Consider the following 15,109-nt stretch of genomic DNA (forward strand, 5'->3'; position numbering starts at 1 on the left):
AGTTTTGATGCCTTCAGTGTGAATGTACAATTTTCATAGTCATGAAAATACAGAAAAATCTTGAAATGAGAAGGTGTGTCCAAACTTTTGGTCTGTACTGTATATAATCGTCTAATCCCGTCTGTCTGTCTGTCCTTCTGTCCAGGAAATCCTGCGTCGCTGATTGGTCCAGCCGCGGCCAATCAGCGACGCGGGATTTCAGAAAAAGATGGCAGCCGTTAGCAGCTCATCTGCCGCACGGAGGTCAGCGGCGATGCAGCCGGGAGATGACCGGCGCTAGCCGCTCATCTCCCGGCTGCTCGCAGCAGAAGTACCGCGACCGGCGGCGCTGCTGACCTCCATGCGGCTACCGTCGGGAGATCAATGGCTAGGGCCGCTGATCTCCCGACGGCAAGTGTGAAGCGAGGACCGGGGAGCGGCGCCGCCAGTCGGGATACTTCGGCTGTGAGCAGCCGGCCATCTCCCGGTTCCTCGCAGCGGAAGTACCCGCACAGGTAGCGTCGCTGCCCGGTCCTCAGTAATACGATTCGCTGATTGGTCGGAATCAGCGATATTGGCGCCGCGACCAATCAGCGATACTGGCGCCACATTTAAACACCACTCTGTTGATTGCGCCTGGTCGGCCGCATACAGATTCTAGAATACCCGATGCGTTAGAATCGGGACACCATCTAGTACTGTATATAAAGAGCTGTGGGAGCCATCACACTATATATAGAGACCTGTGAAAAGCTAATGTGTTGATCCAGAGGAAGTCAAAAAACCCCATGAGGCAGATGCTGCTTGCCCAAAATTAGGGGAAAAATTCCTTCCCGACTCCACATATGGCAATCAGACTAGTTGCTTGGATCAACGTCCCATAACAAAATCTAGTATGAATAACCTGTAATGTTATTCAAGAAAGTCACACAGGACCTCCTTGAACTTTTTTTTAGAGAATTAAGTATTACAAGGTCATGTGGTAGAGAGTTCCATACCTCACACAATAAAACATTGCCATCTAACTTCCTTTAGACAAAGCGAATTAGGAGCTTGATGCTAGAGTAGTTGAATTAAAACTGAAAAAAATTATTAACACAGCAAAAAAGAGGAACAGTATTTATTCTCCAGCCCAGGTCTCAAAACGAATGCACTAATCAGGATGAAGCAAACCATATAATAAAGGCAGGGGCAGCACAGGTGCAAAATACTGATGAGACAACCAACTCATTAACCTACCAATTCTTGGAGGGGGTCATTGCTTAGTATTAAAACTGCACACAAAAAATGGCTTGTATAGGTCACTGGTCACACACAGATTGTTAGGGGAATGGTTGCAAACAACTTTATTAAATAATGGAAAGCAAACGAACCCGGGGTCCGCGATGCAGCCTGGAGGACTGCGGACGAACACCTTCCGGGTAAGAAGGTAAAACAACCAACTGAAATAACAATCCCCCCCGTGTTACTGCACACCGGAACGGGAATAGGGATTCGCACTATCTCCGTTAACTGCACGAGAGATGTGCGACACATAATGTAGCTGTAGCCCTGTTAACTGCACAGAGGCTACGCAGCAGGCGCTAGGATGCATGTGTGATTCACGCAGGCGTATACATGCTCCCAGCCGGCGTGCTACCGGACTGAGGAGTATCTCTCCACGTGGCTAACAGGCGGTGCCGGGAATACGGAGTCCGCAGTCTGCTCGGGGTGTATAGCGACCCCCTTGTTGGAGCCAGAGTGTCAGACGAAGCTACCTGCCTCCCTCCATCTAAGGCTGTCTATCCCCTGCTAAACCTGCCTGTCAGAAGCTATAACAGCAAAAGTACACATGGAGCCGAAACGACCAAGCGTCCACACAATAACACCAACTCAGCTCAATGATCAGAGCGCGCCGCCATGTTTGTGGGCGTGCTATTTAAATATTAAGCCCTGCCCACCGTCACATTATTGGTGACGTCACCCGTGACCAATCAGGCGGTGCCAGGTCACCGGATCAGCTGACTCCCAAACCACTAATCACGGTCCGCCATGTCACGGGCATGCTCAGTGCAGTGTATCCTGGACTTAGGCTGTAACAGCCCTGTTTCCCTCCGCAACCTATCCTTCATGTTGCTAGGAACAAAGACCCAAGAGACAGCTTGTACATCTCGTGCACCAGCTAGGCGTTGGGACTGACGACGATGCTGAGAAGCATCTGGACCGGAATGGGAGACCACAGAATCCACTGATGATTCTGAACCCATTTCAGATCCAGAAAACACCTGACACCTAACACAGATAGTGCTCAATATAGGGCTTACAGCCTATTAGTGACCCTCATACTGTTAGATTAGGCAGGCTGCAAAGCACTATCTAAGTGCACCCCATGAGGACAGACCCCCTAGTTTACAAATCCAGCATTGATGGGCTTGTCTGAACCCTGAATAAAAATAACATGCAAAATCTATATATGAGGTTCTGGTAAATATTTTGGCGCTGGTCACGCACAGTGTCTGGTTTACAGCCTATTAGTGACGCCCATACTATTAGATTAGGCGGGCTATGCTCCCCTCATACACCTTACCACGGTGTGTAGTGTGACATGGAGCTAAACCCCCTGTCTTCTTAAGAAAAAGGCTGCGAAAACCCTTCTCTTTATTGATAGTAGAGAAACCTCCATACAGTAGATGCGGAAAACATACGATGAACCCCAGTATTGTACCACATAGATAGGGCTCTTACCGGCTAAGCTTGGAGCAGGCTGTGTGCACAGAGCCCAAGATACAAAACTGTAGGGATGTGGACTGTGTTACCCTGTTCCTGCCCCTGAAGACAACAAACACCTCATGTGAACACTCTCTTGCGGTTTTATATGTAAAAGTGATATGTGTCTTATGTATTGTATAATGGTGATGTAACAGCATGTGAAGTGTTAATGCATAATGTGAGTATAGCATAAGATAAGCTTAGGATACCATAAGACATAAGTATAACATAAACCCTAAAATACAAATTTTATTAAATCTCTTTAAAATCGGGACATGCGGCATAAAGATGATCCGCATCAGTATTGCACTTTATCAAGATAAGTTCCTTTTATTGTTTAGTCTTGTGATCATTTATGTCATTGATACCTCTATGGGTGATTAATTCCAGGGCTGGCTAGGGTTATCCAGGGATAGCCGCCGTGGAGCGGGGGCGCCACAGTGTCAACATTAACTAGGGTGTCACCCTCCACTATAAGGCAGGTAATCAGCATCTAGGGTGTTGAACAGGGCTGATTGTAGCCTTTGTTTGGATGCCCGAATGTATCCTTTGGCTTGGAGGTCCAAAGATATTAGGAACGTTCTTGGGTGTTTTTATAAATTTGCACATTGTCACTTTATTCACTGTTGTCACTTTAATCATTTAGTACACACTGAGGATTGATTGTTTGATGTGATATCTGTACCAGTTTCTGGTAGACTGTCAGATCTTTGGTCTATGTAAGTACGAATAAGGGACTTTTAGGGTCTAGGGGCAGCTGCCGTTCAGCAAGGGTGCCATTGTCATCTATATGTAGGATGCCCATCTCCGTTGACATGCAGGTTCAGGCTAGGGTATCTATAGGGTGAGTTTTATTGAAGTACAGTGGGTACGGAAAGCATTCAGACCCCTTTAAATTTTTCACTCTTTGTTTCATTGCAGCCATTTGGTAAATTCTAAAAAGTTCATTTTTTTCTCATTAAAGTCCACTCTGCACCCCATGTTGACTGAAAAAAACAGAAATGTAGAAATTGTTGCAAATTTATTTAAAAAGGAAAACTGAAATATCACATGGTCATAAGTATTCAGACCCTTTGCTCATATTTAAGTCACATGCTGTCCATTTCCTTGTGATCCTCCTTGAGATGGTTCTACTCTTTCATTGGAGTCCAGCTGTGTTTAATTAAACTGATAGGACTTGATTTGGAAAGGCACACACCTGTCTATATAAGACCTCACAGCTCACAGTGCATGTCAGACCAAATGACCAGTATTGAGTAGAAGTCCCCTTTTGAGCTAGTGCATCCATGAGTCTTCTTGGGAATGATGCAACAAGTTTTTCACACCTGGATTTGGGGTTCCTCTGCCATTCTTCCTTGCAGATCCTCTCCAGTTCTGTCAGGTTGGATGGTGAACGTTGGTGGACAGCCATTTTCAGGTCTCTCCAGAGATGTTCAATTGGGTTTAGGTCAGGGCTCTGGCTGGGCCAGTCTAGAATGGTCACAGAGTTGTTCTGAAGCTACTCCTTTGTTATTTTAACTGTGTGCATAGGGTCATTGTCTTGTTGGAAGGTGAACCTTCGGCCAAGTCTGAGGTCCAGAGCACTCTGGAAGAGGTTTTCATCCAGGATATCTGTGTACTTGGCCACATTCATGTTTCTTTCAATTCCAACCAGTCGTCCTGTCCCTGCAGCTGAAAAACACCCCCATGATGCTGCCACCACCATGTTTCACTGTTGGGATTGTATTGGGCAGGTGATGAGCAGTGCCTGGTTTTCTCCACACATACCCCTTAGAATTATCACCAAAAAGTTCTATCTTAGTCTCATCAGACCAAAGAATCTTATTTCTCATAGACTGGGAGTCCTTCATGTGTTTTTAAGCAAACTCTGTGCAGGCTTCCATATGTCTTGCACTGAGGAGAGGCTTCCGTTGGGCCACTCTGCCATAAAGGCTCGACTTGTGGAGGGCTGCAGTGATAGTTGACTTTATGCAACTTTCTCCCATCTCCCTACTGCATCTTTGGAGCTCAGCCACAGTGATCTTGGGGTTCATCTTTACCTCTCTCACCAAGGCTCTTCTCCCACGATTGCTCAGTTGAGCTGGACGGACAGGTCTAGGAAGACTTCTGGTGGTCCCAAACTTCTTCCACTTAAGGATTATGGAGGCCACTGTGTTCTTAGGACCCTTGACTAATGCAGAAATTCTTTTGTAAACTTGGCCAGATCTGTGCCTTGCCACAATTCTGTCTCTAAGCTCCTTGGGCAGTGTCAGGATGCCAGGTTTAATTTTACTTTGCCAGTAGTTTTTCCCTTAGCCAAGATGGCTTCCATTGCCTCACTGGGGTCATGTGTTTCCTGCCTGTGGACCTACTTAAACTGCATGTGTTGCAATCATGCCTTGCCTGAGTATTGTGTGCTTTTAGCTTTCTACTCACCTGTGCTAGCCCTCTGAATAGAGTCTTGCTGACTTTGTGTTTACTCCTAGTCATCCGCTGAAAGGATTGCTGCCTGAATCCTCTGCTAAGGGGACTTCTGCTGAAAGGAACCGCTGGCTGTTGTTCACTCACGCTGGGATCTCTGAACTTTTGTCTTCCTGAAGAAAACTTCTCCAGGATCTCTACACTTCTGGTATAGTCACCATCTTGCTCTGTGTTTAAATACCCGGCTCCAGCTCTGCTTAAGACATCGCTGTTTCCTCCGCTGCACCTCCTGCATTCTTCAATATCCAGATCCATATTCCAGTTTGTCTTCTCTTCTGCACTACGTGAGTCCACAATCAACTGAGGAATACCTACGTCTGCTTACTATCCTTATTTCTGTTTGCATATTACTGTACCTAAGTAAACTTGAACTATGGTTAACTTTTGCATACCCTAATAGTAATGAAGGCCGTGCCTTACAGATTAGGTTCTAAGAAGTGTTGTTTGGAATGAAGTTACCTTCATAAACTGTTTGCTGTGATCTTTTGCACTTGAGTTTAAAATAGACTTTCACACTACTCTTGTCTCAGTCTCTGCTTTTGGCCCACGCCATTGGACTTCAGGGTATCTACTAACATCGTAACAGGCAGTTCCTTTGAGCTCATGATTCTCATTTGGTCTGACATGCACTGTGAGCTGTGAGGTCTTATATAGACAGGTGTGTGCCTTTCCAAATCAAGTCCTATCAGTTTAATTAAACACAGCTGGACTCCAATGAAAGAGTAGAACCATCTCAAGGAGGATCACAAGAAATGGACAGCATGTGACTTAAATATGAGCAAAGGGTCTGAATACTTATGACCATGTGATATTTCAGTTTTCCTTTTTTAATAAATTTGCAAAAATTTCTACATTTCTGTTTTTTTTCAGTCAAGATGGGGTGCACAGTGTACTTTAATGAGAAAAAAAATGAACTTTTTAGAATTTACCAAATGGCTGCAATGAAACAAAGAGTGAAAGATGTAAAGGGGTCTGAATGCTTTCCGTACCCACTGTATATAGTACTCAATGTTCCAGGCAGTGGGAGGCATTACTGGGATCCAGAGCAGTCGCTCCAGTCACGTCCAGAGCCTAAGGTCTGGCATAGGAGCTGCCGGACACTTTGTGTGCTCTGAAGTACAAAGGAAGATGGACAGGGACCTGCATAGATGGAAGTTGAAGGCCAGTCCCGGGTGCACTGCAGAGGTGGACGAGAAATACAGGATGAGCTAGCAACAGGGCTGAAGAGGAGTTATGCTAAGAAGGAGGATAATGTGAATTGCTGTGCCTTATCCCATCTGTACCCACCTGATGAACTTGAACTGTCAAGTATATGTTTGACTGTTACAAAGAACTTCGTGTCCCCTAAATTGTGTGCGGCGGCTTCTGAGGACAGAAGCCTGAAGGCAGTGGAGGCCTGCGGCCTACAAGAGAGTGTGCTGCACCCCACACCCTAGAGCACACTGGGACTGGGACACCCATTGTCTGTAAAGTGCCAGAGCGAAATCAGACCGACGTTCAGTCACGACTACCGCTCTGTGCCACTTTACAAGATGAGTGATAAGGGAACTTCTCCATCAGAAGAGAAGAGGAAATAATGGTCGCTGCCCAAACTGTGACAAGAACAGGACCACAATGCAACAAGAACTGTCTCACAATGCTCTTGGAACTTTCCCATAATGCATTGCAAATTGAAACTAGAGCAAATACATTAAATCACTAGCAGACAGTGCAGTTATCAAACAATAAAAAAGAGACAGGATTCAAATGCAAGCAACATAATGTCAGAACTGATATACACATAAAGTGACTAGATTCCCTGGATAGCTAAATTCGCTGCTGAGGCAAGAACACGGGCTGCCCAGCACTATTTAAGTGCACCCCATGAAGATAGACACTCTAATTTACAAGGCCATAACATATAGGTGCATCTCACAAAATTAGAATATCATCAAAAAGTTAATTTATTTCAGTTCTTCAATGCAAAAAGTGAACCTCATATATTATATAGAGTCATTACAAACACAGTGATCTATTTCAAGTGTTTATTTCTGTTAATGTTGATGATTATGGCTTATAGCCAATGAAAACACAAAAGTCATTAACTCAGTAAATTAAAATAATTAACAAAAAACACCTGCAAAGACTTCCTAAGCATTTAAAAAGGTCCCTTAGTCTGTTTTAGTAGGCTCCACAATCATGACAATCATGATGAAGACTGCTGACTTGACAGATGTCCAGAGTTCCAATTTTCATTTGAAATCAAGGTCCCAGAGTCTGGAAGAAGAGTGGAGAGGCCACAATCCAAGCTGCTTGAGGTCTAGTGTGAAGTTTCCACAATCAGTGATGGTTTGGGGAGCCGTGTCATCTGCTGGTGTAGGTCCACTGTGTTTTTTCAACACAAAAGTCAGCGCAGCCGTCTACCAGGAAATTTTAGAGCACTTCATGCTTCCCTCTGCCACAGTATCAAGCTACCAGGGGGGCAAAGGGGGCGGTGGCCCCGGGCCCCTCGCTCTTAGGGGGCCCATCCAGGGCTACGCCAGTGTAACTGTATCTAGCATGCCCCTGGTGCCAGCATCGGGCCCCACTGCCCGCCACCGCCGCAAGTTTACTGATGAGAGAGGGAGCGCGGATCTCTCTCCCATTAGTCCCTTCTGTGACTGACGTCTCTGACATCATCACTTGGCGCCCAGCCCGCTGTGCTGAAGATGTGTGCGTGCTGGGTGCTCTGAGCAGCGAGGGAACCAGGAGGAGAGATGAGTACTGTTTATTTATTTTTTGCCGGGTGGGGGGCGGCATTATATTACAGACTCTGCCTATGGGAAGGGGGAGGTGCATTATACTACAGACTCTGCCTATGGGGGAGCATTATCCTAAAGACTCTGCCCACAGAGAGGGGGGGCATTATACTAAAGACTCTGCCTATGGGGAGGGGGGGCATTATACTACAGACTGTCTATGGGGAGGGGGGGAGCATTATACTAAAGCCTCTGTCTATGGGGGGGCATTCTACTACAGACTCTGCCTATGGGGGGCATTATACTACAGACTCTGTTTATGAGCAGGGGAGAGCAGTAGACTACAGACTCTGCCTATGGGGGGACATTGTACTACAGACTCTGCCTATAAGAGGGGGAGCATTATACTACAGACTCTGCCTATGGGGAGTGCATTTTACTACAGACTCTGCCTATAGGTGGGGCATTATACTACAGACGCTGCCTATGAGATGGGGGGGGCATTATATCACAGACTCTGCCTATGAGGAGGGGGGGCACATTATACTACAGACTCTGCCTATGAGATGGGGGGGCATTATACTACAGATTCTGCCTATGAGGAGGGGGGGGGATTATACTACAGACTCTGACTATGAGGAGGGGGGAGCATTATACTACAGACTCTGCCTATGGGGGGGCATTATACTGCAGACTCTGCCTATGGGGGGGCATTATACTACAGACTCTGCCTATGAGGAGGGGGGGAGCATTATACTACAGACTCTGCCTATGGGGGGGACATTGTACTACAGACTCTGCCTATAAGAGGGGGAGCATTATACTACAGACTCTGCCTATGGGGGGTGCATTTTACTACAGACTCTGCCTATAGGTGGGGCATTATACTACAGACGCTGCCTATGAGATGGGGGGGGCATTATACCACAGACTCTGCCTATGAGGAGGGGGGGCACATTACACTACAGACTCTGCCTATGAGATGGGGGGGGCATTATACTACAGATTCTGCCTATGAGGAGGGGGGGGCATTATACTACAGACTCTGCCTATGAGGAGGGGGGAGCATTATACTACAGACTCTGCCTATGGGGGGGGCATTATACTGCAGACTCTGCCTATGGGGGGGCATTATACCACAGACTCTGCCTATGAGGAGGGGGGGAGCATTATACTACAGACTCTGCCTATGGGGGGGAGCTTTATACTACAGACTCTGTCAATGGGGGGAGCATTTTACTACAGACTCTGCCTATAGGGGCGCATTATACTATACGAAGGACTATGGGGAGTGCATTATACTATATTGAGGACTATCTGGTGCATTATACTATGGGGGGGCATTATACTACAGACTCTGCCTATGGGGGTGCATTATACTATATGAAGGACTATGGGGAGTGCATTATACTATATTGAGGACTATCTGGTGCATTATACTATATGTAGGCTATTTATACAGTGTGGGAGATAATGTGGGTTCTTTGAACAGTGTGGGGGCCATCATACAGTGTGGGAGATAATGTGGGATCTTTGTATGGTGTGGAGGCCATCATACAGTGTTGGAGCCATCAGATGGGGGCTACTAAGGGGTCAGTATACTTTGTGGGGGTACTATACAGTGAGGGGGAATTATATCGTGAATAGGAGAACATCATACTGGTTAGAGCGGAGCTCTACATGGGGGGAGACTCAGGTCATTATTAAATCTTAGGTGGGCACTTATTGTTATAGGGGAACTCAGGTTATCGTGACTGTCGAAGGGGCACTATTACTTTCTAGGGGGCACAATGTGGGCACTGTTTTCTAGGACACTTGCACACGGCATTACTTTATTTAAGAGGTTTGTTTTACCATCTAGAGGGCACACAGTAGGTGCAGTAATAGGGACACATTTTGCAGCAGAGGCTCAGTATTGGGGTATCAGCAGGATGAGAAGTTTGTGCAGGTTGGGGATAGATGTGGTCAGTACCTGAAATGTAAGGAGTCAAATGTGTCTTTGTTGTGATCTCTGCATACCTGAGACTCTGAGTCCTGGCTGGAGAAGTTGTCGTGTCGGTCTGGGCCAGAAGGAAAAGACGGGAAAAGTGAACAATTTAATCAGAAAGAACGTCAGCTGTAAGGTACTATATATAACTGAGCTGTGATCTCTTATATGTTCTGCAGGACTGGCATCTATCAATATATGTCACCATATGGCGGTAATATCAGTGCTGGTCTTTGTATAGAGATTATTTTTAGTAACAGCGCGGTCATCTGCTGAGGTTTTCCTACATCCACTATCTGGGTGCGCCACTATAGTTGTAATCAGGGTTACCTGGTTAGAGGCCCACTCAGAAGTTTCGGCCCCCTGAACCAAAACCTTAGCTACGCCAAGCTTTTTGGAGATGGAAATGTCATTTTCCAGCAGGACTTGGCCCCTGTCCACACTGACAAAAGTACTAATACCTGGTTTACACACAACAGTATCACTGTGCTTGATTTGCAGCAAACTCGCCTGACCTTAACCCCATAAAGAATCTATGGGGTATTGTCAAGAGGAAAATGAGAGACACCAGACCCAACAATGCAGACGAGCTGAAGGCTTCTATCAAAGCCACCTGGGCTTCCATAACCCCTCAGCAGTGCCACAGGCTGATCCCTCCATGCCACATTGCCGCATTGATGCAGTAATTGATGTAAAAGGAGCCCCGACCAAGTATTGAGTGCATTTATTGAACATACTTTTCAGTAGGATAACATTTTGGATTTTGAAAACATTTTTCAAGCTGTTGTTATAAAGTATTCTAATTAATTGAAATAATGACTTTTGAGTTTTCATTGGCTGTAAGCCATAATCATCAACATTAACAGAAATAAACACTTGAAATAGATCACTCTGTGTGTAATGGCTCTATATAATATATGAGTTTCACTTTTTGTATTGAAGAACTGAATTAAATTAACTTTTCTGGTGATATTCTAATTTTGTGAGATGCACCTGTAGATGGACTTGGCTGCACCCTGAATAAAAATAGCATGTAAAAAATATATATGATATATATGAGGTATTGGTCGATATTTTGGCCAAAATATACAAGCTCGCAACCTGCTCAAGGGTCCTCATAGTTGCGAGTCCCTACACTAACATTAAAAGCAAAGTCACAAAAACAAGGAATTAAAGTTCCCACCAAAATTCAAGAATTAACACCGCAAATACAGCAACAATAATTACAAGGATGCAGCAAACCCATATAATGAAGAAGTCAGCAGCACAGGTGCAAAATACTGATGAGACAACCACTCACAACCTACCAATTCATGGAGGGGGTGATTGCTTAGTATTAAAACTGCACACAAATAAGCCTTGTATAGGGCACTGGTCACACATAGGTAGTGCAGAATGTCTGGCTTACAGCCTATTAGTGAAGCCCAAACTATTAGATTAGGCGGGCTGCCCAGCACTTTTTAAGTACACCCCATGAAGACAGACACCCTAGTTTACAAGGCCAACATTGATGGGTCTGGCTGCACCCTGAATAAAAATAACATGCAGAAAATATATATGATATATATGAGGTATTAGTAAATATTTTGGCCAAAATACACAAGCTCGCAACCCGCGTCAAGGGTCCTCATACTTGCGAGTCCCTACACTAACATTAAAAGCAAAGACAAATTTAAATTCCCACCAAAATTCAAGAATTATCACAGCAAAAAAAGGGCAACAGTGTTTACCTGCCTAGGTCTCAGTACTAATCATACCATATAATAACGATGACAGCAATACAGGTGCAAAATACTGATGCGACAACCACTCACATATTACCAATTAATGGAGGGGGGTGATTACATAGTATTAAAACTTTACCCAAAAATTATATGGGATTGCTACATCCTAATAGTGCATTAGTTCTGAGATCTGGGCAGGTAAATGCTATATTAATAATTGATTTTTGGGGGAAAGTTAAATTCTCTTTTGTTGGCTTTACTTTTAATCTAACTGAAATACACATAAGCTTTTTTCCTAAACATTAGGATCTGTGTAGAGCCATCAGCTCAAAAAGGCTTCCTTTGACAGACTTGGCATAAGCAGGTCAAAAGGAACCCTGATCTTTACCATTACACCCCTTTACAGGAATGGAGACTTACCACATGCTCAGGGTTGCATCTACAGAGTAGCTGCTGGCCAGAGGAGCGAGCTTGAGGCTATAACTCAAACTAAAGCTTTTTTATTACTAAATGATGGGTTCTGTCTAAGGCCATTGGCTCAAAAAGGCTTCCTCGGACAGACTTGGCGCAAGCTACTCCATTCTGCAGATCCCAAGGGAACCCTGGCCTTTACCATTACACCCCTGTACAGGGATAGATACTTACCATAGGCCCAGGGTTGCATCTACAGAGTAGCTGCTGGCCGGAGGAGCGAGCTTGAGGCTATAGTGGTTGATTCAACTCTAACTAAAGCTTTTTTTTCCTAAATACTGGGATCTGTTTAAGGCTGTTGGCTCAAACAGACTTCCTCGGACAGACTTGGCGCAAGCTACTCCATTCTGCAGATCCCAAGGGAACCCTGGTTTTTACCATTACACCCCTGTACAGGGATAGATACTTACCATAGGCCCAGGGTTGCATCTACAGAGTAGCTGCTGGCCGGAGGAGTGCGCTTGAGGCTTGAGTAGTTGAGTCAATCCTAACTAAAGAAAAACCTATCTAATGACACTTTCTTGTTAGGACCTGTCTGAGGCCTATGGCTCAAAAAAGCTTCTTTGGAAAAACTTGGCAAAAGCCAGTCTATCCTACAGGTTCCAAAGGAACTCTGACCTTCACTCTTACAGCCCTGTACAGTGATAAAGACTTATTACAGGGCCTTGATTGCATTTACATAGTAGATGCTGACTGGAGGGGCAAACTTAAGGTTAGAATGGTTCAGCCAACCCTAACTATTGCTACTTTCTTAAATGTTAGGATATTTCTGAGGCCGTTGGCTCAAACAGGCTTCCTTGGACAGACTTGGCGCAAAACACACCATTTCTGATGTTTCCAAATGAACCCTGGGCTTCACCCTTGAACCTCTATACAGGGACCGTTTCATAGTTTTAAGGTTGAAAGACACAAGTCCATCAAGTTCAACCTAAAAGCTAATGTGTTGATCCAGAGGAAGGCAAAAACCCCATGAGGCAGATGCTAATTGCCCCATATTAGGGGAAAAATTCCTTCCCGACTCCACATATGGCAATCAGACTAGTTCCCTGGATCAACGTCCCATAACAAAATCTAGTACGGATCACCTGCAATTTTATATTATTCAAGAAAGGCACATACATGCCCTCCTTGAATTTTTTTTAGAAAATTAAGTATTTCAATTTCATGTGGTAGAGAGTTTCATAACCTCATTGCTCACACAATAAAAATTTGCCAACTAACTTCCTTTAGACAAAGTGAATTAGGATCTTTATGCTAGAGTAATTGAATTAACTCTAACTGAAATAGATTAATGCTTTTTTCCTAAATGTTGAAATTTGTTTAAATCCATCAGCTCAAAAAGGCTTTCTCGGACATACTTGGCGCAAGCTACTCCATTCTGCAGATCCCAAGGGAACCCTGGCCTTTACCATTACACCCCTGTACAGGGATAGATACTTACCATAGGCCCAGGGCTGCATCTACAGAGTAGTTGCTGGCCGGAGGAGCGAGCTTGAGGCTATAGTGGTTGATTCAACTCTAACTAAAGCTTTTTTTTCCTAAATACTGGGATCTGTTTAAGGCTGTTGGCTCAAACAGACTTCCTCGGACAGACTTGGCGCAAGCTACTCCATTCTGCAGATCCCAAGGGAACCCTGGTTTTTACCATTACACACCTGTACAGGGATAGATACTTACCATAGGCCCAGGTTTGCATCTACAGAGTAGCTGCTGGCCGGAGGAGTGCGCTTGAGGCTTGAGTAGTTGAATCAATCCTAACTAAAGAAAAACCTATCTAATGACACTTTCTTGTTAGGACCTGTCTGAGGCCTATGGCTCAAAAAAGCTTCTTTGGAAAGACTTGGCAAAAGCCAGTCTATCCTACAGGTTCCAAAGGAACTCTGGCCTTCACTCTTACAGCCCTGTACAGTGATAAAGACTTATTACAGGGCCTTGATTGCATCTACATAGTAGATGCTGACTGGAGGGGCAAACTTAAAGTTAGAATGGTTCTGCCAACCCTATCTATTGCTATTTTCTTAAATGTTAGGATATTTCTGAGGCCATTGGCTCAAACAGGCTTCCTTGGACAGACTTGGCGCAAAACACACCATTTCTGATGTTTCCAAATGAACCCTGGGCTTCACCCTTGAACCTCTATACAGGGACCGTTTCATAGTTTTAAGGTTGAAAGACACAAGTCTGTCAAGTTCAACCTAAAAGCTAATGTGTTGATCCAGAGGAAGGCAAAAACCCCATGAGGCAGATGCTAATTGCCCCATATTAGGGGAAAAATTCCTTCCCGACTCCACATATGGCAATCAGACTAGTTCCCTGGATCAACGTCCCATAACAAAATCTAGTACGGATAACCTGCAATTTTATATTATTTAAGAAAGGCACACACATGCCCTCCTTGAATTTTTTTTAGAAAATTAAGTATTTCAATTTCATGTGGTAGAGAGTTTCATAACCTCATTGCTCACACAATAAAAATTTGCCAACTAACTTCCTTTAGACAAAGTGAATTAGGATCTTTATGCTAGAGTAATTGAATTAACTCTAACTGAAATAGATTAATGCTTTTTTCCTAAATGTTGAAATTTGTTTAAATCCATCAGCTCAAAAAGGCTTTCTCGGACAGACTTGGCGCAAGCTACTCCATTCTGCAGATCCCAAGGGAACCCTGGCCTTTACCATTACACCCCTGTACAGGGATAGATACTTACCATAGGCCCAGGGCTGCATCTACAGAGTAGCTGCTGGCCGGAGGAGCGAGCTTGAGGCTATAGTGGTTGATTCAACTCTAACTAAAGCTTTTTTTTCCTAAATACTGGGATCTATTTAAGGCTGTTGGCTCAAACAGACTTCCTCGGACAGACTTGGCGCAAGCTACTCCATTCTGCAGATCCCAAGGGAACCCTGGTTTTTACCATTACACCCCTGTACAGGGATAGATACTTACCATAGGCCCAGGGTTGCATCTACAGAGTAGCTGCTGGCCGGAGGAGTGCGCATGAGGCTTGAGTAGTTGAATCAATCCT

The sequence above is a fragment of the Phyllobates terribilis genome, unplaced genomic scaffold (assembly GCF_046119375.1).
Source record: "Phyllobates terribilis strain yellow unplaced genomic scaffold, ASM4611937v1 Scaffold_110__1_contigs__length_5578470, whole genome shotgun sequence".
Lineage (NCBI taxonomy): Eukaryota > Metazoa > Chordata > Amphibia > Anura > Dendrobatidae > Phyllobates > Phyllobates terribilis.